The 25,662-nt window shown below is 42.8% G+C and overlaps 1 protein-coding gene across 6 annotated transcripts in view; it reads left to right on the top strand.

Moving 5' to 3' along the window:
• Nsmce2 (NSE2 (MMS21) homolog, SMC5-SMC6 complex SUMO ligase) overlaps positions 1–25,662 on the top strand; it is a 213,814-nt gene that overhangs the window by 51,107 nt on the left and 137,045 nt on the right. The gene's annotated exons all lie outside the window — the stretch shown is intronic.

Below are 25,662 nucleotides of genomic sequence, written 5' to 3' on the forward strand. Positions count from 1 at the left end.
TTTATTATTTATATGAATATTTACTTATGTATCATGTCAATTGCATTTCAGATAAAATCTCTGTAAGCTATTTACAAGCTATTTATTTATAGGAAGAGTATAGGGTGTTATAATCCTAGGCACTAGTGAGTTACCTTTGTACTGTCAAACTTTTTTTTTAAGATATATTTATTGTGTGCAGATGAACACACTATTTCTGTCTTCAGACACACCAGAAGAGGGCATCAGATCCCTTTATAGATGGTTGTGAGCCACCATGTGGTTGCTGGGAATTGAAATCAGGACTTCTGGAAGAACAGTCAGTGCTCTTACCTGCTGAGCCACCTCTCCAGCCTGGTACTGCAAAACTTTATTTTGTAAAGTGGAGCCAGTGCTCAGCAAACTCACTGCACGTCCAGGGAGGGCGCCTCAGAGCACTGAGCTCCTGACAGAGGTGCTATTTTTTACTTTCGTTTCATGACCAGCCTGATAATTTAAGCACTAGATATTTTTGCATTCCATATCTTTGTGTCATGAATGGTTTTAAAAATTATTTCTTTTCTCCTTTCTTTTCATCTTTAAATAATCATTTAACTATATTTGACAAGAAAGTGCTTGTTAGGAAGGCCTGATCCTTGTTCTTGTAATTGGAAACAGTAGCCAGAAGTAGTTGAATGTGGCTGCACACAATTCCCAGCCATCTGGATGTACTTGCTTCCTCGCAGCTGGCACCTGTAAGACCTCACATGCTCTCCAGCCTGTCCGTTGCCTCAACCACTTGGGGTTCTTGGAATGCTGCAGACACTGAGAAGCAAGCCCTGTTGACCCAGTGGGCCACCCTTGGTCACCCTATGGTTGAGTTTAGTTAGCCCTTGATGGGAAATAGAAGCCTAAAGTGTCCCATAAAATCCTAAATGGGACCTTGGACTGGACTGAATCCTAGGTTTGCTCAAAGAATCCCCTCTTACAAAATCAGAAATAATTTGACATATGAGGCGCAATTAAACCATGTTTTTAAAAATGCCAAAAACGTCATCTGGCCATTTCTTTCTTGATAGAAACTCTTGAGGTACTACTTGGAACACCTATAAATAGTATGGTAGCACATAATATGACATGATGAAATTAGAACATGTTTATATATGATAATCATGTTTTCTTTAACAACAGTGAAATTACTCAGTGAGAACATGAGATTTAAGTGCATTCCTCTCTACCGCTGCGTCATACATAATACTATTATGGTAGTAACAGATTTCTGTCTTAATGATCTGTGTAGTGTGTGACCTTCAGCAGGTTTCTCAGACTTTATGCTCATTTGTAATAGCTGCCCTTGACTATCTGATAGTGGTATCTTGATTTTTAGAATGAGATAACGAGTGAAAGTCCTTAGAGGTGAAAGTGCAGCTGACTGTTCTGGCCAGCTAGCTTTTACCCCACCTCCATTGTCCTTTATGTCATAAAGGACATATCGTTTCATAAGCACGGAGCTGCATGCATGCTAGCTAGGCGTGAAGGGGCTCCAGTCCTTCCCTTCCTCTTCCTGAAAGAATACCTACCATGTGATTTAAGTTAGCGAGCTTTCTCCTCTGCTGGTACCTGAGCTGGAATAAACGGCAGCAGACCACTCCCCTGTAATTGTTTTCCTGCCTCGTAGCTTAAGCTGGAAGGAAGGAACGTGTCCGACCCACATTTGCCCTTCGCCTTCAGTGCTGTTGTCTTTCGGTAAAGGTTGATTTCTGTCCACCTGCCTACCTTGAGAAGTTTTAGGAGACTCTTATCTAACAGTTAAAAGTGTCTAACGCAGATCTGCTTGCTCTGTCACTGGCTCACAGGACTGTGAAACTTTTGAAGTGAACATCTCTGTGTGACAAGGAGAAACAGTGATTAACTTAAAACAATTTATACTGTCTGATCAGGTGGTTTTAGTGGCTAGTGCATTGTGCAACAATAAAGAATAATTAGTGAAAATTCATAATGCCATATATAATTAGTCTAAAAATAAATTGAATAAACCAATCAGTCACCTTTCTGTCCCTTGGTTTTGTTTTGTTTTTTTTGTTTTGTTTTTTTGTTTTTTTTGTTTGTTTTTTGTTTGTTTTTTTGTTTGTTTTTTTGTTTGTTTTTTGTTTTGTTTTGTTTTGTTTTTTGTTTTTTTTGCTGACTAGTTGCTATCTGACTGATAAGGGAGATTAGCCTGAGAAATAAAAATCTGGCTTATATCCTAGCCTTGGCAGGCTGTAACTTTGGGCCAGTCTTGAAACTTTTGCACTTTGGTCTCCTCATTTCTAACATGGGACATTAGTGTAGTGTCTGTCCTGTATAGCTGTTGTACATGAAGTAACAAGTATAGATGGAGATCTATTGACACAATGCCATCCCCACCCACCCCCACCCCGACCAAAACCAAGGGAAGGGTGGTTGTGTAGCTGCTAGAGACTGGTGGCCCACCCATGTAACTGTGAAAATGGCACAGAACCGAAGAGTCAAAGAGCCTTTCTGAGTCTTCCCCAGCGGAGACGGAGGAAGTTTCTGAGCTCCTACTGTTTGGATTTTTTAAATGGAATCATGGAGCACAATTTCTCACAGAAATAAATTCAGTAGCTGAGTTTCCAGACTAGTCTCTTAAGGAACATTTAAGCATAAGTAGTTTATTTTGGTCTACTTTCTATTACGCGTTGGAGAAGCCCATTGGTTGTATGGGTATCAACTTGTGTAGTGATTGGAGGACTTAGCTGAGATCCAGGTGAGAGATACCGAAGTCACTTCTCTTTGGTTCTCCATGTTGCTTACTGTGTGCCCAAGGCTTGCTTAGGCCAGATTTGTAAACACCAGCCCAAACTTCAGTCCTCTGCCCTGTGAGGAAGAGTCTGAACCAGGCCTCTGTACCCGGAGCGAGGCGCCCCTTTGGCTCTCCACCGTTCTTATTAGTGAGTGCCTGGTAACCTTATGCTGTTAGACACAGCAGGCACTGTTGGCTCTGCGCCCCAGTGAGGCTAATGGACTTACACAGGTCACCTTGCTGCTCTCAAGGGTAGCACTGAAGCTTCACCCCTTCTGCAGACCAGTCAAGGCTTTGTTATGATGTTTCTGTGTTCAAGATAGACGTGGTTTGTTAAATCCACATAGGATATAGCTATCAGCTGAGAGAAAATATTTTATCTTAGTTATAAAGTGTATTTAAAATCTTGCCTAAAGCTCTAAAAAGTAAAGGTTGAAAAAATCAGTCTACAGACAAGTGGCCCTCCACACTGTTTTGTCATCTGTAAAAGAGGGATCCCATTAGTGTTATCTGTTTGAGGAAAAAATATACTTATATGTGTGCAACTTTTGTACTAAAATAAAACATTTATAATTAACTCTTCTAGAACTACTTATGTTCTATTTTGAAATAGCAGTCTTATGAATGTAGGGGAATTTTAGGGACTTAAAGTCAAGTAGAACTGACTTTCTCTACCTGGTGAGATGCTTTATGCTTGAGTTTATTGAAATTTTGGTCCTTTTCTAACAAGGGGAGCCCAAGCTGACCTCCCTCCAGTGTGTGCTTCACAGTACCAGCTTTGTCAATGGAGGCTGAATTTGCACTGGGTATTGAACCCAGGGCCTCACACATGCTGACTCCGTCTGTCCATGGAAGACGGTGGCAGTGTTGTCTTTGTGTGTGAGAGACTGTGTAGAACATGTGGAGAGTGGTCAACCGGGGGAAAGAACACTGAGGACGGGCCTTACTGCTGCTTTTCCACTACCGGATCGTGGGACATTCAATTAGCAATCTGTCCTCACAGACCGTTTGCTTCTCTTTGTCAGGAGGATAATGGCACCTCTTAAGGTAGTTTCAAGAATTAAATGAGGGTCTTGGGCTGTAGTGATAGACACTGGGAAGGTAGTAAATGTCTCTCTCTCTCTCTCTCTCTCTCTCTCTCTCTCTCAAGTGTTTTCGAGACAGGATTTCTCTGTATAGCCCTGGCTGTCCTGGAACTTACTCTGTAGACCAGACTGGCCTCAAACTCAGAAATCCGCCTGTCTCTGCCTCCCAGAGTGCTGGAAGTACAGGCGTGTGCCACCACTGCCCCGGTCCAGTAATTGTCTCCTTTAATCTCTGAACCTAAGGGTTTTTCGAAGTGAAATTGAAAAAAAAAAAACAATAAAAAGCTGGTTTGGGAACTATTATAATATCAGGTGGCTTTCCCCCCACTGTCTTGAAATACTTCTAGAGCAAAATAATCACAGGCAAATAGGTTATAGCTAGAGGACCTGGAAAACAGGGTGAGGATCATCATGATAATGGTGACTATGTGTCCTTAGCTGGCCTAGAAGTTGCTGTGTAGGTCCCTTAGGAAGGTCATGAACTCATAGAGATCTGTCGGCTTCTGCCTCCTGAGTTCTGGGATGTGCATGCATGTGGTGTGCATGCGTGTGGTGTGCATTTCCACCACAAGTCTGAAAATTTAGGGATTTAACAAGGTCTTATAGTGAATTAGGATATACAGGCTGAGTACTCTTGTCTGAAAGACCTGGGAGGAGAACTCTTTCAGACGTCAGAATGTTTTAGAGTTGAAGTATTTGCTTACATAGTGAGGCATTGCAGGCATAGGACCTAGGTCTGGACACAAATTCATTTATGTTTCGTATAGACTTTATATACAAAGGCTGAAGAAGTCATACATTATTTTAATAAAGTTTCTGTTGTGCCTGCATTTTGACTTTGATCTACTGTATAAAGTTGGTTATGGAGTTTCCTACCTTGGCATCATATTGTCACCCCAAAGATTCAGAGTTTGAAACATTTGAAAACTAAATTTCCAGACTAGGGATGCTCAGCCTATAATATCATCTTTTCTGGTTTTATGGCCACTCTAGTCTCAGCTTATCAGCTATCGGGTGTTTACTTCAGTGGTGTTGTTTAACTCCTGTAAGTAATGACAAAGAGTGTGTGCATTATTCTGAAGGGTACTCCTCAGGTGCTGAAGCACCTAAGCGAGGGCTTTGCTTAATACGCACAGGTTTCACTTGTTGTAACGTGGCTGTTACTGTATCTTGACAGGGAGACTTAGAAAGCCAAGGGCAGTTTGGCAGATCTGCTCATGGGAAGCAGTTTTAATGGCAGGAAAGCTAAGTTCATTATGTAGACGGCAGCATCAGAGTGACTGTGCTGGAGGGAATGGAGGGAAGGCTGAGGAGCAGAGCTCTTGGAGCGCAGGTCCTTTATCCCCTTCCACGGTTGCCCTGGGAGGCAGGAAAGCCGAGGAGAAAAAAGTCCAGTCCTTCATGCATGCATCACACTCACCCTGCTCTGAGACACAGACCAGACTGAAATTAGACTTAACGATTAGAAATTGTGAGTCACTGTAGGTGATAATTTACAGATTCAAGGAAAAATGTTCAATTACCTGATAGATAAGCTTCCTTTTTTTTTTTTTTTAAGTTATTTGTAGTCTGAGTAGCAGCTATAGGCAACCATAGGAAGAGGCAAAACAGCATTTCCTTTTCTTTCAGGTCATAATAGAAATGGTATCAGTTCTTCTGGTTAAGACCTCCTGACTTGTGGGGCTGAGCCTGAGACCCAAGGGAGCAAAGAATCTGATCTCATAAGTACTCCCCAGACTGGCTTTGCTGTGATAATCCTCAGAAAGGATAGGCTTTCTTGAGGCGCAGCGCTAGTCCTTTCCTCTTCCGAGTTCCTGCTTCCTGAGTAGACGGAGCACAAGCCAGTGTATCCTTAGGCCACTCCCTCCTACCCTTCCATGCAGTCTACACAGTTCATCCCACGCCCTGATGCATCCCTGACACCTCTTACTCCATGCCCCGCCATGCATACGCTCTGACGGCTTTTCCCTGGGGCCCCCTATTCCCGATGTACACTCAGGTATCTTTCACACTCTGCCCCCTTCTCATCCACACCTCTCCATGCACACAATCATATCGCTCACCCCATGCCCCTTCACGCCCTCTCAGACAGACTCACTCATCTGTTTAGTTTTCATTTTGTTTTTGAGTTGGTGTTTTCTTATGTAGCCCAGACTGGCCTGGGGCTCACTCTGTAACCTCCTGCCTTAGTGCACTGAGTGCTGGGATTGCAGGTGTGTCCTGACGAACGTGAGGCTTCTTTCTCCACGTCCTCAGTGCTTTATTCGTAGATTGCAATATAAGGTGGGTCTTCACCATCACATCAACATCAGTATCACCACCCACTGCTGAGGTGTGCAGACAAGAGAAGCTTATCTAAATATGTATGAGTTTGAGGTCTTTCATAGTTAGAACTTTAAATGCTCAGAACAGTCAATTTGATGCATCTATTGAGGGGAAGGAAGCATATGGTCCATGTGTGTTGATAGTATAATGGAACAAGTTAGGGAGTTGTGCTGGCTAATCACACGTCAACTGGACACACATTCCAGAGTATCTGAGAGGAGTTGGGAAACTCAGATGTGTAAAGGCCTCCATAAGAGACTGGCTGTAAGGCATTTCCTTAATTAATCATTGGTTGGGGAGGGCCCAGCCAATTGTGGATGGGGCCATCCCTGGAATGGTGGTCCTGGCTTTTATAAGAAAGCAGCCGAGCAATCCAGTAAGCAGCACTGTTCTGTGGCCTCTGCATCAGCTTCTGCTTCAGGTTCCTGCCCTGTTCTGACTCCCTTCAATAATAAATAGCAAAGTGGAAATGTAAGCCAAATAAACCCTTTCCTGCACAACTTACTTTTTGGTCTGGTGTTTCGTTGCAGTAATAGAACCCATATGATAGAGTCCATCTTAAAACAATAATGCTATAAAGGAAATAATGCTAAAGATATAGGAAAAGACTAGGTATGAAAAGAGTGGAATAATTTTATTTCCTTTTCAGGAATTATACCAGTTATTTTTCTCCTTATTGTTTCCGTGCTCATAAAAGCAGCTTAAGGGAGGAAGGGTTCTTTTGGCTTGTAGTTTAAGAAGTGGTGTGGTCTACCATGGCAAGGAAAGCATGGCAGCAAAAATGTGAGGCAGGGGGCTGGCACATGTGTCTGCAGTCAGGAGGCAAAGCACAGACAGGAAGCCACGCCAGACCTCTAAGGCGTAGGCCTGCCCTCAGTGACCCACTTCCCCAAGGCCCTGTCTCCAAACAGCTCTACTAACCTGGGGGTGGGGGGGGGGCAAGAGTTCACACAGCGTGAGCCTGTGGGCAGCATTTCACATCCACACTGCAACAGGGATGGCATAGTCCTTAATTTTATATGAGGAAATATATTTTCTACAATAGAAATGGAAGCACTAGAGGACTAGCTCATTTTGGTGTCCTAGAGAACTGAGAACAAGGAAGGGCAGGAGGGACTTTAGTCCTTGATAGAAATGTATGTGTTAAGTGCCGCCTAGAAGTATCTGCTGAAACTAAGCTGGAAGTCAGTATGGTTGTTCAAAGGTCTCCTTAGTTATGTAGTTAGAATATTTCATTTGATAAGCCGTTCCTGGCTTATCATTTTAAAAGACTTAGAAGAATTTTTGAAATCACTGATTGATGAGTCTGACTTGTGTGTAGCATATTTTCTGTGAATAGCTTGTGGGTTCTGAGCTGCCTCTTAAAATACCTGTGTCACAAGTTCATGGTGAGTGGACAGCAGAAGTAACAGCTTAGGTTCTCTGTGTAATCACTAAGGTATGTTTAAGTAAGTCCCCTTGACAAGCATGTGAGGATTTCTGCAGTTTAGGCTACACTTACAGGGTGTGAGGAAGGAGAAGAGGATGAAAGGGACTGGTCCTTTGCTCCCAGCTGCTCCTCTTCAAAGCTCTGGCCACATTCAGTGGATGTTTGTCTCAGTTCTTTTGAGATGCTCTAACAAACTGCTGTGAGTGGTACTCATGCACAGCAGATGTGTGCTCCACAGCTTTGGGGGCTGGGAAGTTAAGCTTAGGACACCAGCATTTCAGTGTCTGGTGAGAGTTAACCTTGTTCAGTCTCTGTTCATAAGGTAGAAGGGCCAATCAGGCTCCTAAGAGCTCTGGGTTCCTTTTCTAAAGACACAGATCTGATCATGTGTCAGTGTTCTGCCATTACCAGAAGACCTTCCAGAGGTAGAGGGTATAATATCAGCTGACACCTGCAAAAGTCACAAACGTCCAAAATTTGGCAATAGCGATTCCTTGTCATGCTGTGATGTCCACCTTAGTTATCCTTGTTAGTTGGGCTTCCTTGTCTCATATAAATAAATAAGGGATGTCATACTAACATGACAGCGTTTTGTGTTGCCTTCTGTGTCTAAATGGCCTTATGGCAAGCTGTCTACACTTCACATGTAACCTCTCTCATCAGAGTACAGCAGGCAGAAGAGCAAGCTTTCTGGTGCAGATGAGAAGCCCAAGGCTGACAGTTACCTTGGTGTCACAGGGTATCACACCTAGTAACACACGCTGAGTTTGTGATCTGATGTCCCTTTATCTGACATGCCTGTGTTGATTGCTGTTACTTCCCTGCCTTCCATTCCTTTAACTTTCATATCATAAACCTGATTTGGTTGGCTAGCTTCTGGCCACTCCTTCAAACCCATTTCTTTTTTCTTTTGTTTTTTAACTTTTATGTATGTTGATGCAAGGATGTCAGATCTCCTGAACTGGAGTTACAGACAGTTGTGAGCTGCCATGTGAGTGCTGGGAACTGAACCTGAGTCCTCTGGAAGGTCCACTGGAAGCCAGTGTTCTTAACCACTGAGCCTTGTCTCTAGCCCCTCAAACCCACATCTAATGCATCTCTCTAGACCCATCAATTCTTACTATTCTTCCTTAGTCTCTTATATTTCATACTGTGCACATTTCCCGAAGATGATGTCTTACTCATAAGTAACATTTGTATCTTTATGCTGCTGAGTCCCCCATCCTTGTTGTGGGAAATATTGAAAAAGAACCACAAGTTCCCGAGCTACACCCAATTACTCTCAGCCCTACAGGCCAGTTCTTATCTTGTGGAACTCTCTTACTCAGAGATTTGCCTTTGTGGTGCCCATCAGGCAAATCCACACTTTGCACTGTACCTTTCTCTCTTGAACTCAGATGAGCCTCCATGTAAAGGAAAATGCAACACAAACTTAGTTCAGAAACAACTGAAACTCAGTTGCTGGGTGCAACAACTGAAATCCTAATCTTGTAAGCTTTATTAAATCTAAATCCTCTGGGGGGCGAATCTTGACAGGCCCACCCTTGAAACTGGGAGACACTAGTAACTACATCTTGACCTCAGGATAGCCTGTTCTCCCTCTTGCTTCCTCTCTTCCCCTCTCTAACACGGAAGTCCCTCCTACTCACCCAGAGATTGGCTCCTTTATTCTTTAGGGGATGGTTTACAAGAAGTCACCTGAGTGTATGACTCCCTCCTTATCTGCAGGCCCTCCCAGGAGAGTGGAATTAGCATCAACATACAAACAGCACCAGGTCCATCCACAACGCATCCTCATCTCTTCTCCAGGTTTCTTGTATGAGAACCATATACATGAAGTCACTAATACATAGTTAGCATTTTTTAATTTATGGAGCTATAGGCTTCTTATTGTCAATGGTTTAGATTTTAAAATTCAGCCGGGCGGTGGTGGCAAACGCCTGTAATCCCAGCACTCTGGGAGGCAGAGGCAGGCGGATTTCTGAGTTCAAGGCCAGCCTGGTCTACAGAGTGAGTTCCAGGACAGCCAGGACTACACAGAGAAACCCTGTCTGGGGGGGGGGGGGGCGAGTAGATTTTAAATTTCCCCTTGTTTTGGGGGAGGGGGTGAATAGCTTTCAGTAAGTAGTACCTTCTGATCAATAGGTATTTCTCACATCAGAAGTCTGGCTGCCCTACTCCTTTCAGATCATTATATCTTCCACGTCCTTAAGCTCCCAGGGTAAGTTTGTTTTCTCCTGCAGCCCTAGAGCTCTTTGGACATTTGAAAATTTGTCTGTCTTGCCCACAGTTTCCTGTCTTCCCTTATTCCCTATTTCCTAGGCTTCAATTCAAACTCCTTTGTGTGGCTTCTGTTGCTTACCTATGTGGTCTCATTTACTGTCCCTTTAGGCTAGTTCTTGAGATGAACTCACTCCACTTGCCCCAGCAAGTGCCTATTGCAGTGTTCTTTCTTCAGATTGTTCTTTGTCACCCTTCCTGTTAAATTTGGTCTTTTTTGGCAGACCTCCCCGAGGTCATCTGATTTCTCCTGAGGAAGAGATTGCCCTGCACGCTTTCCTAACCCTCTTTCATCACTTGTAGCCAGAGCCTACTGCTTTCTTCAAAACCACCTCTTAGATGTGGATGTGCAGCTCTGTTCTTTTCATTTCCACATCATAAAGCATATAATTTTCCAGATCTAAATTTAAATATTTTCCTTCCAGATTATCTATTTCTCAGACTCTCACATCAGTTTACTCAAGCAAAGCACCAGAGTTGTTGAGTTTCTCAACCCATATCTACAAAGTGCAAATAGTTCTTTCTTCCTTCTCACATGTAGAACTGGGATCTGACTACCTCTCACTGTCGTTAGCCTAATGCCTTTATCACCTTCTGCTTAGACAACCATTGCAGCCTAAGTGGCCGCCCTCCCGCCCTCTCCAAGCTTTCTAAAACCATGCTAATCACCAGAGTGAGAAGCAGACTGCTAAGACTCACCACCCTAATTTCTTTAGATCCCTGTTGAACATTATTTTGTTCAACCATCTCTGACCATCCATCACCAAAGAGCTTACTATTCCCACCTTATTTGGCGCATTATTTTTCCATTCAACCAGAGTATAAACTCCACCAGGCCGGGGGCTTAGTCTCTCCATTGCATTCAACATATCTTGAGCACCTCTGGCCCCTACTCTTAGGACATAGTTGGGAAGTCCACAGTACAAGTTAAGTTTTAGCCTTAGTGATTTAGCATAACTTCCAAAACGAGGGCCCAGCGACAACACTGAGCTCTTTAATGGCTTGCACTTAAGACTTGGCTTCTTGGCCTGAACTTGGTGTCGGTTCAATGCTCCCTTTTCCTTCTGTTTGTTTGAAGGGATTAAATGGGAAAATGACTACGAAGTGCCTTCAGATCTCAGTACAGTACAGATAAAAGAAAAGAAAAGGTCTAAAGCTAAAACCATGTGGCTGACGTAGTCATGTTCTGCTTGCTGTGGCTGGAATGTGACTCTCTTATTCAAATATCTCCTCATTCACCTTCTATTTTCAGTGGTTTCCTTCATTGCCTAAGCTTGACTGTCCTGCTCTGTCGATCATGCTGGCCTCATACTTAGCGATCCCCTGCCTCTGCTTCCCTAGTTCTGGGTTTAAAGGTGTGTACTACCGCAGCTTTTCTTTAAAGTTGGAGCTTAGCTGCGTGGGATCTTGCCCACTCTCTTATTTAACATTATAATTTTCTTTATTAGTTTATCTCCTTGAACACAGAGCTTAGCTCCATTCCATTTCCGGTGCCTCCTTTTTCCTCAAGCTGTACGTTTTGTATTTTTCCTTTTCATTATAGATCTCTTTGAGTGAATACTAATAAGTACATGACAGAGTCAATACGAGGCTATTTTGAGATTTTTCTCTGCCAGAGCAATTAATCCCAAACTCTTCAATTTAGCCTCAAGCAGACTTTTTGGACAAGGGCAGAAAGCAGCTACATTCCTACCAAAATATCACAAGAATAGTCTCTCATTCACATTCTTCCCTGAAACCTCTTAAGCCAGGCCCCACAGTTCAAATCACCCTCAGCACCACTGTCTTCCTTGTTCTTACTAGGATGGCCTATTAAGCCCCATTTAAAGCGTTCAACTAATTTTCTGATCTAGAGTGCCAAAGTCTACATTTCTTCAAACAAAAGCATGGTCAGGTCTATCGAAGCAATCCTCCAGGTACCAACTTCTTCCTTAGTTGGGGTTTTATTGCTGCAAAGAGACACCATGATCATGGCAACTCTTATAAAGGGAAACATTTCATTGGGACTGGCTTACAATATCAGAGGTTTAGTCCATTATCATGGCAGGAAGTGTGGCGGCACACAGGCAGACATGGTGCTGGAGAGGGAGCTGAGAGCTCTACATCTGGGTCTGCATACAACAAGAAAGGTACATACTTCCTCCAGCAACACCATAGCTACTCTAGCCACTACTCCCAATGGATCTATGGGGGACATGTTTCTATTCAAACCACCACAACTCTTTTTTTTTCTCAATAATTGAAATATCACAAGCAGGGCCAGGGTGACATTTCTATTTTTGCTACAAAGAATTTATGGTGTTCCCAAGTGAAGTATCACTACCAAGATAAGAAACTTCTCAAACCTAAATATGTTTAGGAATTCCAGACAGATGAGTTCAGCTGCTCACTCTTTGGACATCTAGACCTTTCTTTGAAGCTTAAATTTGTAGAAACAGTAGTGGCAGCAGCAAAATGCTTCCTCTTGACTCATGTTAGTTTTCTTTCACGAAAAGGTCTGTTCTGTTCTCTCAACAAAGAGAGAAAGGAAAATAAAACAACTACTGTTTCCAGTTCCAAACTGAATTTCTGGGCCGAGATTCTTTTGTTCGCATTATGTGGCTACTTAGTAACTGCTTAACTCTAAACTTATTTTATAAACTATGAGGAAAAAAGGAAAGTGAGAAAATATTGTAAGAGGTTACACACACACACACACACACACACACACACACATGGAAATATGAATAGAGCTTGCCTTGGTTACATTTACCTAGAATCTCAGTGTTCCAAATGCTGAGGCAAAACTAACACAAGATTGAGGCTAGCCCTATTAGGAAAATCGTAGTGCTCCCTACCCCCGCCTTAGCTTTGCCCTTGACCCTGACCTATGTTAGTACTTCTCTCTAGTGCTCATTCCGGGATCTTTTGGCCCTTGCCCTCTCTCAGATGATGATGCTTTCTTTCCACACATAAAGCCCTAAGATCCTGGTTGCTCTGTCTATGTGTAGTGGCTTCTGTCATCCTTTCTCTTTTACCATTACACAGTACAGAACTAAGAGATCCACCAGAATCACACCTGTCCTTTCTTACTCTGCAGTAGGATTACCTTTGACGGTCAGTCACAACTCATTGCCTCAACAGTTTCTTAGCCGACTTTCTGTCTGTGCCACAAGGGACTCAGAATTACTAGTCTTCTGCTTGAACTTCCAGATCAGTGGAGGCATTGTTGAGTCCTTGGACAGTCATTCTTTGCTTGGGTGCTCAGACTGCCCAACCAGTAGAACCAGAGTTGCCATAAAGTAGGGTAGGGTGGGGGTGTAAACTGGCCCTCAGTTATGACAGAGGGGAAGAGTTGTGAAACTATCAACCCCCGCCCCCACCTGTCCACTCTGGCTCGAGGAGAAACAATATCTGTTACTCTCTGGTTTCCAGCATCAACAGAATTTCACCTTACCTAATCTCGTGAGGTGCTAGAACCGAGTCTATCAGAGATGACTTCAGCTGATGATACTTTGTTTTTAACTAAGTCCTATTCGTATTAACGGCATCTATGTAGTATTAACGGCATCTATGTAGTATTAACGGCATCTATGTAGTATTAACCGGCATCTATGTAGTATTAACGGCATCTATGTAGTATTAACGGCATCTATGTAGTATTAACCGGCATCTATGTAGTATTAACCGGCATCTATGTAGTATTAACGGCATCTATGTAGTATTAACGGCATCTATGTAGTATTAACCGGCATCTATGTAGTATTAACCGGCATCTATGTAGTATTAACGGCATCTATGTAGTATTAACCGGCATCTATGTAGTATTAACGGCATCTATGTAGTATTAACCGGCATCTATGTAGTATTAACGGCATCTATGTAGTATTAACGGCATCTATGTAGTATTAACGGCATCTATGTAGTATTAACGGCATCTATGTAGTATTAACGGCATCTATGTAGTATTAACGGCATCTATGTAGTATTAACGGCATCTATGTAGTATTAACCGGCATCTATGTAGTATTAACGGCATCTATGTAGTATTAACGGCATCTATGTAGTATTAACGGCATCTATGTAGTATTAACCGGCATCTATGTAGTATTAACCGGCATCTATGTAGTATTAACGGCATCTATGTAGTATTAACGGCATCTATGTAGTATTAACGGCATCTATGTAGTATTAACCGGCATCTATGTAGTATTAACGGCATCTATGTAGTATTAACGGCATCTATGTAGTATTAACGGCATCTATGTAGTATTAACCGGCATCTATGTAGTATTAACGGCATCTATGTAGTATTAACGGCATCTATGTAGTATTAACGGCATCTATGTAGTATTAACCGGCATCTATGTAGTATTAACCGGCATCTATGTAGTATTAACGGCATCTATGTAGTATTAACGGCATCTATGTAGTATTAACGGCATCTATGTAGTATTAACCGGCATCTATGTAGTATTAACGGCATCTATGTAGTATTAACGGCATCTATGTAGTATTAACGGCATCTATGTAGTATTAACCGGCATCTATGTAGTATTAACGGCATCTATGTAGTATTAACGGCATCTATGTAGTATTAACGGCATCTATGTAGTATTAACGGCATCTATGTAGTATTAACGGCATCTATGTAGTATTAACGGCATCTATGTAGTATTAACGGCATCTATGTAGTATTAACCGGCATCTATGTAGTATTAACGGCATCTATGTAGTATTAACGGCATCTATGTAGTATTAACGGCATCTATGTAGTATTAACGGCATCTATGTAGTATTAACGGCATCTATGTAGTATTAACGGCATCTATGTAGTATTAACGGCATCTATGTAGTATTAACCGGCATCTATGTACTGCTTCACTGTCCTTAAGTATCATGGCAACTGATAAGGCATTGGTTCAATCTGTGGGTGATAGAGACATGGTGGATGGCATGACAGTGCCCGGTCAGTGTGTCTCTTCATGTGAGAACTCACACATGACCACAGTGGTTTGAATATTTGCCTGGAGTCTTTGATGCTTTCACAGTGTTGTGGTATGAAAGGGAGACTTGAATGAGTCGGTTTTTTTCCGCCACTACCCCGTGCTGACCTTGTGCAATGTGTTTACCTATGGTGAGCTATCGACTCCTCAGGTCTATGAAATTAAGATTAAGATTTTTTTTAAACTTGAGGCTTTGGGCCACTTGTTGTTAAAAACACAGATGGTCACTAGCAGTAGCCCTAGTCCTCATGCTACCCTGCCTTAGGGATGGAGTTGGTTAGACCAAGCACTTAAAAGTGTTGTCTAAAATGGTACCCTCAATATTTACTTCCCCTGACATCTGATAAGCTTTCTTCCAAGCACTTATCATAGTGTGTCAGAAGCTCTTCTGACTTAGTTAAAGAATACCCATTTCCCCCACTAGATCCCAAACCCCATGATAGTAGTACGGAATAGTTACTTTGTTAATCCATAAATCTTCCAATGCCTAGTACAGGGTCATGTGTAACAGATATTCAGTAAATCAGTAAATTACAGAGTGGATGAGTACATGAATAAATAAACCATATGCATTTCTTTAAATATTGTCAAAAAGAATTCCTCCAAAACAAACAAGCAAACTCTTGAGAAGTGAGATTAGCATTTTCATGTGTTCTCTCAGAAAAATGAGAATCCTTAAAGCTATATTCTGAGAGCATCAGTTGTTCCTGTTGGTCCCAATATTAGAGTGGGCATGGTGCTGTGAGACACGTACTAGGGTGACTTTTCGCCATCGTGAGTGCTTCTGTGTGCTGAGTAGCCGACGCCTGAAGGTGGTAAGCTGCTTGTTTGGCTGCCATCTTTTGGGTTTAATCTAGCAGGACTGATCATTAAAACCAGATCAATAGCATATATACATATTTGACCTTACTCTTTTTCAATTTTTATGTAAGCACCTTGAAGGACGAAAGGTGTTCTATGTCTGATTGGAACTGCTCTATGGTGGTGTTACAACACCTTGGCAAACTGTAAAGTCCACTTGGTGTGTCATAATAAACCACAAGGCAGTATTTTCTCTCCAGTGTTTAGTTAGAAGTCAGACTCTTGCTAACTAATGATGCTAGAAAACATATTAAACTACAAATAATTTGGTCCAGTAGAAGTTAATGTGAATTGTACAGTACAATAGAAGTTGGCATGAGATGAAGGGAACGAAAGGTCTGTGCTGGCATCATTAAACATATGTGGATATTTCTTAAGCATGGAAGGCGTATAGGAAAATGTAAAATATAGCATATCTCCCATATGTACATGTAATAAGGGTATCTACAGTGAAAGCAGAGTGATTCTCTGTTGAGATACCTTTTAATAAAATTTTTACCAAGTCCTTTTGCTATATATAGGTGGAGACAGTGTTGGCTTATATTAGTGTAACCTGTGTATGACCAGTTAGTTGGTTTGGTGGTGTGTCGTAAAAGTGGGCCAACATCCATAAATGCTTCCGTGCTTAACATAATGCCTAGCATTCTATTGGGACTCAGTAAATACTTATTGAAAGAGTATTCTGAGGCCAATTGAGGCAATTCTCTATAGATTTTTAGTATGAGCCAGGTCCCATAGCTTTTTTATTTAGCTGACCACAAATTAGAAATTACTTCTTACTAAGCAGAATAAAAGCCAACTGTCCCACTAATGCATGCTAAGTGTGCTGAGCTTTTAAAGGAGCACTGGGAAGCATTGCATAGTTTTTTTTACCTGACTGGTTGTTTGAAAGTCAGTCAGTTTATCTGAGACTCTCGGTTCAGTTACAGGAATGACTGATTTTATAATAGATTCTCACATGATTCAAGAAGAGTGTGAATGACTCAGACTATTAATATCTTTCACTTCTGTGATCTCCCCTCCCAATGAGATGATACCTGTAAGGCAGTAATGGTAATTGCAGGAGGAGGAGATCTTGACTTTGCCCAGTGGCAATAAAATGACACACTTTTGAGTAATTACATATGCATACAGTATTTTACAGAAGAAATGAGCTATATTATCATCTTATAACTCTATTACTATTTGTATTTGCACATTGTGAAAGTAGTACCCAGTTTCAGTGTAGCTTGTGATTGAGTTCTACCTTTTGTTTCTACCAGTACCCCCGCCCCCCAAAAGCAAACAAACTGGCTTTTGTTCAGTGGAAGGACTTGCCAGCAGAATAAATAAGTATGCCTGTCCCTTGCTGACACAGAGGAAACACTGCAGTCACAAGCAACCAGGACTGGGTGTTAGTTAAAATGTAGCTAAGTGCCCAGAGTTGGCTCAGCAGTTAAGGGTACTTGCTACCAAGCCTGCTGACCCAAGTTCAGACCCTCACAGTGGAAGGAAGAAAACAGTGCCCAAAAGTTGTCCTTTGGCCACTTTACATGTTCAGTGTAGCATGTACATGCCCACATACATACAAATAAATAATACAAAAATAAAATGCAGCTAAATACTCACAATTGAGTTTTGAGCCTAAGCTGAGCAGCTCGTTGAAGAGTGTTTGGTGACTGGTGTGTTTTCTGCATTGCTGCCTTGTCTTTTTGAAACAATTCATTGAATAAGGTCTGGATATTTGGCATGTGCTTTGTGCTCTGCGCTACTCTTGCCAGCATGTCGGATGACTCAAACTGAGTTGGATGGGCACTTCTCAGTCTGCTTAGCTCAACCTCTCTGAGACATCTGACACATCTTAAAATTTATTCCCCAAATTTTGGGGCACTTGCTTTGCTTGTCTTGTTAATTCTTTCAGTTTTTCTTTTTTAACTCTTGTAGCTGCCTGTTAAATGTAATATTCTCCTAAGTTCTATCTTAGTCCTTTCTGTGCTTCTGTTTATTCAGTCTCCTTGGTGATCTCATTCATTTCCATGGTTTCCATTAAAATCTATTCGTGGAGGCCTCCACGTGGGTGTCTCCAGTCTTAACAGAGTGTAGACCTGCAAATCCAGCCTCCCTTCAGATCCGCCTCTCTAATGATAATCACAATAGTAATCATGACAACAATAACAGCTTCTTAGTATAGAATGCTCTGTTATGTGGCTGAGGGCTTTATTGCTTTGTTCCATTTATTTTCAGCAACTATGAAAAATTAATACTGTTATTTTCTGCCACTATGAGTGGAAATCGAAGTTGGATGTATACAGTGCCTTTTCTAAGCTCATAGCAGAGTCTTATATTCCAATTCCAAATGTTTAATCTTAACACTTAGATGAGCTTGTCTAGGTGGATCCTATATATTGTCTTCTCCTACACATACACCTTCTGTTGTTCTCTGCCATCCGTGAAAGGACACTTCAGAGCTGGGACTGAAACTCAGTGTTCCTTCCATCCCTTACCTGGCCTGAGACAGAGCCTGAATGTATTCTCAAGCACTAGACATTCAGATTCTGCAGGTACACAAGCACTCTGTTTACTTATTGTTGCTTGTGTTTTCAGACAGAATCTTAGCCTACCTTGGCTTTAAACTGTGTGGCCAAGGGACGCCCTTGGGCTCCTTGGTCTTCCTGCTTTCCCTTTCTCATACTGCGATTTCAGGGCCAACATGAGCATGCAGCCATGCCTAATTTCAAAATTCTCTCTCTTTCTCTCTCTCTCTCTCTCTCTCTCTCTCTCTCTCTCTCTCTCTCTCTCTCTCTCACACACACACACACACACACACACAGGTATGTTGTTTTCAAAAACAGAAAATGTTCCTTATAAATTTAATTTCTAATGTAAAGTCTGCAGCCTGCCTTCTTCTGTGCAGCCACCATCTGGAGCAGAACAGCAGCAGCTCTCTTACACCAGTTTTCTCTCTCTCTCCTCTCCTCTCCTCTCCTCTCCTCTCCTCTCCTCTCCTCTCCTCTCCTCTCCTCTCCTCTCCTCTCCCCTCCCCTCCCCTCCCCTCCCCTCCCCTCCCCTCCCCTCCCCTCCCCTCCCCTCCCCTCCCCTCCCCTCCCCTCCCCTCTCCTCTCCTCTCCTCTCCCACCCTCCCCTCTCCTCTCCTCTCCAGGGACTCTCTAAGGACTCCGTGAGTCCCTACGAGACTGCAGATCTTCACTAATCCAGTTCTGAGCACTCCAGGGCCTGTAAAGACCATTGTTCTGTTTGTGAACTGTTCTGGGCAGTAATGGCACACGCCTTTAACCCCAGCACTCAGAAGGCAAAGGTGGGCAGATCTGTGAGTTCAAAGCCAGCCTAGTTTACAGAACAACTTCCTGTGTTCCCGGCTGATATTTCCATGGTTCTTGATTATTTTTTTTTTTTAATGAGATCTATTGCTTGCTCTTGGTGTTTTCATTTATGTTTCCCTGTTGTTTCTTTCTCTATCTTTAAACATGCTAAAGCATCTGTGCTCCTGTTGACAGGAAAGAAATACAACTTTTGATCATCTTAAGTTTAAACATAAGTAGAGTTTTGTCATCTCAACATCACTGAAGTATATACTTCTGGTCCCTAGTAAAGAAATGACAGAAACCTAAGCTTTCCAGAGGATTATCTGAGCCCGTAGCCTGAAGTAGAACCAGGTCTCTTCTAAGGTCCATGCCACATTACCCATCTCATTTGAAGCTGCTGTCATCCTCTGTTCAAGTAACACCGCTGCCTCTGCTTCCCAGGACTTAGTTCCTGCTGCTGTGCTCCTCCGCTGCTGTGCTCCTCTGCACTGCTACTGGCTCAGAGCTCTCTTAGTTCTGCCTCGCTTGGAAAGGGAAGAGGGGAAGGGAAGGGTCAGGAATGAGGAATGCTACAGACGAAGGGGCTGTTTTCCTCATGATAGTATTTGTTAGAGCAAACAGGAACTAAAGCTCAGGTCAGAAATCATTACAGCCAACACTAAGTGTCCATGCCAGGCACTTATATACCACAGAGCAGCTCCTGAGTGCCTAGCCTGCTGGCCAGGACCTTCTGTCATGCAAGGGTCATGTTGCTAGCTCACAGTGCTCAACCAGTGTTCAAACGGAGGATTACAGAAATGCCAAGTGGGAGATGAGTAAAGGAAGTAATCTTTGCCGAGCCAGCCATAACTGTTTACCAAGACGTGTTTCAGACAAGGGGGAAGATGGGCTGATGCAGGCATGTAGTCTCTGCTCCTTGGGAAGCTGACGTAAAGATTCCAGGTATAAGGTCTGCCTGGGCTTCAGAGGTAGTTCAAGGCCAGCCTAGGCCATTTAGGGAGGCCCTGCTTTATAATAAAAAGGATAAAGAAGGCTTAGAATGTAGCTCAGTGGTGATACTGGTCTAGCAATGTGTGACCTGGGTGGTTCCTCTAGTATTCCAAATGAAAAAGAAAAAGGAAGCATGACTAGGCTTTACTGCCCTTTGGTATATAATTTTGTTATCATTCGTGTGTGTGTGTGTGTGTGTGTGTGTGTGTGTGTGTGTGTTTTAGAATGGATGATGGAGATAGATGAATGAGAGGATGGAGATAGATGATTAAGAGAGAGATGGATGTATAGATGAAAATGTATGTGCTTGTGCTTTGACTATTTGACACGTTTAATAAATATGAGTAAAATTAATATCAGTTTTGAAAAATTTGCTTAGCTCTGAAAGGATAGAAAGTTTATTCTCAAGTATTTATATGTTTGGGGTTATTTTTTGTTGTTGTTTGCCTTCCTTCCTTCCTTCTTTCCTTCCTTCCTTCCTTCCTTCCTTCCTTCCTTCCTTCCTTCCTTCCTTCCTTCCTTGTTTTTGAATCAGTCTCCCTTTAGCCCAGGCTGGCCTTTAACTTACCCTGTGTCCTAAAGCTATCCTCAAACTTGAGGCTGTTCTCTTGCCTTAGTCTGCCCGGTGCAGGGGTTTCATAGCCATCCAGTTGCAGAAGCAGGAATGGGATTGCTTCTGCACAGTACTGTGGATTGGACCTTGGACAGTCTAGGCAAATGCTCTACTGCGTACAGCTCCAGCCCATGCCTTAGGGTTTTACAGAAGTTCCCTTCCATAAAGAAGTTCTTTCTACCAACTATTCAATTTTGTCTGATTTTTAATTAACGTTCAACTTTAACTAAATATTTATCACTGTTGGAACTTGTTGATATGCCATGTGGGAGAATCCACTTGAGAGACTGGAGACATGGCTTAGCAGTTAGGAGTGCTTGCTTGCCCTTTCAGAGAACCTGAGTTCAGGTTCCGGCACCATACCCAGCAACTTACAACCACATGTAATCCCGCCTCCTGTGGGGGATCCAACACCCTCTTCTGGTCTCTGAGGGTGTTACACTCATATGTACAAATGCACAAACATGCATAATAACATTAAAAATAAGTAAATAGATGAGTAATTTTTTTCAATATTAATCAAGAATTATAAACATGATTTTATTTCCACAAAAAATGAATAAAGAGATAACTTAAACTCACTGCGGTCATATAGTAGACCTTAGTCCAACATGACTAATAACAGAAGAGAAGATTAATATATAGGCACACTTGCTAAGAGGATCATGTGATAGTATGGGAGAAGACAGCATTTATATCAGGAGACTATGTAATGGCATAGAAAAGAGGAAGACGTGTCATGAGAGAAGACCACCTCATAGAATGGGAAGGCCAAATGTTAGCTCCAGAGATGACCAAAGGCCGTGAGAAGTCCACAGCATGGCATGGGAGAAGACGGACTGCAAGCCCAGTAAAGAAACAAACCCTCTGTCTCTGGGATCTTGAATTCTAGACTTCAGATCTGTAAAAGTGAATTCCTATTGCTCAAACCACCTAATAAACCTTGGTGCTTCAAAATAGCAGTTTTGTCAAATTGACACATATGTGGTGGACTTACATTATATCTGGGCATGTTCTCATTGGTAAGTGCCTGGATCTGATAACCTCTCATCTCAGATTTCTTTTAAGTATTTTGAACTTTGCCTAAAGAAAAAGGACTACCTTTATTTTCCATGTACCAGAATAACATATATGATCAGTTACACACACACATGTACACACACACACACACACACACACACACACACACACACACGGAAGGGATGGCTTTTCTCCCTTATTTTCCCTAAAAATATGGACCAAACAAGAAACCATCAAAAATAGTCCCCAGTAAATTGCATTGGGTAACCTATAATGAGTTATTTTCTAGGCTATCTTTCAGAGTGCTTGAGTATAGTGGGTTCTCTTTACACTGGAAATGTTTGCCAGGTGCAAAGTGGACTTTCATAGATGATATTTGATGTACTAAACTTTAATGATAAAGCTTTCCAACTTCCTGAAAGTCTTGGCTAATAGAAAAACATTTAAAATACCAGTTTCGGTTTATTGTGGTGTTTCTTGTCGTGTTTCACATTGCAGTCTTATTGACATCAGATAATGATGCCTGTTTCCACCCTTGGTCTCCACACACACCCCTGTTCCTGGTTGGTGTTGGTTGTCGTTGTGTTCAGTGCTGCTGAAGCTGTTGTTGAATAGTGGGAATGACTGGAAACACATTTGCTGAGTGGACTGTGTTGATAAAGAACGTTTGTCCTTATCATCTTCTGCTCTTATCAGAGCTTTTGCTCTTCATCTCAGCTTCTGCCCTCATTTCAGATTGGTCACACCCCGCTTCTAGGCCTTTCTGCAGTGCTGTCATTAACATTCTAATGAACAGTGATGTGGGCCCACTTTCTTCTGTAAACCTAGGAAGAGGCTGTCATCCTTTTCTGAGAAGAGCAGGCTAGCTCTAAATTATCCTGAACCTTGCTCCACAGCCTGGAGCTGTCTCATTTTGTTTGTCCCCACAGTAGAGGAGGCTAGCCAGCCTCTGTGCTTCCTAGCTCCTACTCTCACTCACCCACATTGCTGCCGAAGTACCTTCTCTTTTCTAATTGAGCTTTAATACTTCTTTAGCCTTTGGGGATCATTTGGAAATTTTGATTCAGTGTAAAACTTGTCCTGGCAGCCCATCTTTGCTTTTCATGGTAGCAGTGGATGGTAAAGTGGCATATGCTTGGAGGGATGTACTTTTAGGAAGCCTAGGAAAAGTCAGCAGCCAGTCAAGAAAGAACCATCTCGACATTAACTGGAAATAAGTGGAGGCTGTTTATGACTTCCCTGGCTCCCAGAAGCACTGTCCTCCCTCCGCCTTCACACCCTGCAGTATTTCTAGGCTTCCTAGACCCCTTCCGTGTGGCTGCCCCCCCCCCCCCCACACACACACACATTCCTGAAGAGGCAGTCTATATCTCCTTGGCTCTCTTTCACTCTGCATGATGCGCAAACCTCCCTCTTCAGCCCTCGCCTGGTTACCAACTCAGAGGCCCTTCCTCCGTGTCCACACAGTCTCTTCCATAAGTTCCTCACACTCAGCTTACCTGAGCCCAGGTTCCTTTGCCCATCAGCCACTCACTGCTGTCTAACGTGGCTCTTCGTCCACTGTACTCCTTCCGGTCTGCCTGGTTGCTGGTTCTTTTCCGGCGGTAGTAAGCTTAGGACACTCGCTTCCTTCGCTCCGTCACACAAGCTTGAATCGGGCATTTTTAGAGTCCTGCTTACATTGTCATTCTGCCCAGCTTACTGAAATCATAGCGATTCAGCAAAGAAAATTCTCTTCCCCCTGACAAAAGGTGATCACAGCACATAACTTTTTGCTTGGATGTGATTGGTAGGTTCTGAGAATTGAGAAAGACATCGTTAATTTGAAATAAAATCTAGAAGTTTTTCTGATTAGAGGGTATAAAATGAGCCCTTTAACTTCTTTTTCTATTATTTCTTAACTTTTTAAACTGATTAAAAAGACCAAGTTTGGCTGCTTTATTAGCTGTCTTCTAGTGTAGAACTTATGTTTTCCACTAATATTAATAAGAGGTTCATGATTTTGGCTGTTAGAAGATAAGTGTTTGATCTTATTAAGATTAATTTCAAATATTTAGAGTCATGCCTTCTGTCAGGTACTAGTAATGTACTGAAAAGTCAGACATTGTTCAAACAGTTTCTGTCTTATTCTGAGAAAAAGACAATGCTGGGAGCGTGTTTAGTGACTGTCAGCACAATGGTGAGCACAGCAGGAGAGGCAGGAAGCAGCTAGAACCTGTGGGTGAAGAATAGAAATGAGGCCAGGCGCAGTGGCTGCTCTTCCGGAAGATTGAGTTTGATTCCCAGCACCCATGTTTAATGACTCACACCTGCTGTGGTTCCAGTGCTGGGGCTGTGGGGATTGGAGAGACTGTGCAACATCTATAGCCTCGTGGGCACCTGTTCTCATATGCACATACTCACACAGGGACACATAGACTGTACATAGTTTCAAATGATAAAGATCAAAGAAAGGAGATAAGAGTGTCTCAAAACTGGGTATCGTAACCTTTCTCTTTTTCTAAAATCAGATTATACGAGCATCACTGATAGGCCCAATAGCCAAATCTCGCTAGTATTTAAGATTTTCCAGCAAAGGCTGGGGTATAACTAGTGGTGGAGCATATGCTTAGCATGAAACAGGTCTAGCCCCCATGACTAGAATGAAACTGAAGCTAATGGTGGTAGCCCCAGTGCTGTGTGTGCACAAGACCTGCTATGTCTAATTTTTCACTTTCACATCTGTAATATGTAAGGTTATGTCATCTCTGGTGGGTTCGGAGATGACATGTTGGCTATTCACACAAACTTTTCCATTGTAAGCCCTTCCTCTGCAGCCCTCTGACCATTAGGCTCCACTGTGGACTACTCTGGTGGCCAGACCTGACCTCTCCAGGTGTGTCAGTGGCCAGGCTCCGCCCCAGGAGCTCCCCTGGCAACTCCTCCCAGACTTCCCAAGCTGCAACACAGCAGCTCTGGTTCTGGCAGCAGCTCCATTAGTTTGCCATCAGGGAGTTTGCAGGTTTGCTCCTCAAGGAGCCAGGCAGTTGCTTTGCCAGCGTCCTCCCTGTCTTTTGTCCTACAATTATTCCTAGTGGTCTGGTTTAAAGGCTAAATTGCTTATTGTTTTTTCCTCACCAGAAATCTTGCTGTTTGGATGGGATTGTTTGGCTTTAAAAAGCTTTTGCAGTCAGAAATTGGTGAGGAATGAGTGGGAGTGCAGGTAGTGAAAACATTTAAGACATGAGCAAAATGTATAATTACTTAGTAGAAGAGGAAATGGCTTTCTTCAGCTTTCCCTAGCCAATTCTTGGAGGAGGAGACCCAACCTCAGAGGTCTCCAGCTGCCCTGCTGATGGGCGGGCGACATACTGTTGAAACCAAGGTGCTGCCAGCCATTCCATCCAAACAGTGGAAACCACAAAGGCGTGGGCTACGCTCAGAAGGCAAGTGCCTGGAAGGAAGCCCCAGACTCGTAATAGAGTGCTGCTGTTAGTGCCACTGTGTTCTAAAGGAGAGGAAGACCTAAGGAGGTTCATTAAGACAGACTCAGGGACAAGGTAGATGGGAAGAGACAGGAAGACACAAGCACAGCCCAGTAGTAATTGCAGCAGTGAGGGCGTACCTGGTGTTCACAATCCAATACCTTTACTGTTTCCACATGACTAAACTTTATAATATTTAGGGAGCAGAACATACATTGAGAGTTTGGCCTTGAACAGAACAAGCAGGACACTCAACTCCTTGTTAGACCAGGGAACGGTAGAAAGTCAAAACCTTAGTTTCTCTTCTTAACGTGGCAATCACTGTCGCCAGCTGTCCAAGGGCTACAAGAGGACGCTGAGACTGAAGGTGGACTAGATGCTGTGGCTGCCGCGTGTAGAGACGGCTGAGCAGATCCAGGTGAAGGGGGAATGGTGATGCCCAGGGCTGGGCCAGTTGCCACTTCTGCAGGCTTCAGCAAGCTCATGGCCACAGTGACAGGCCGTGTAGAGAGGGAAGGCAGGGTGAGTGAGCCCATCACTTTTTCTG

Source organism: Apodemus sylvaticus, chromosome 17 (genome assembly GCF_947179515.1).
Source record: "Apodemus sylvaticus chromosome 17, mApoSyl1.1, whole genome shotgun sequence".
In the NCBI taxonomy this organism is placed as follows: Eukaryota; Metazoa; Chordata; class Mammalia; order Rodentia; family Muridae; genus Apodemus; species Apodemus sylvaticus.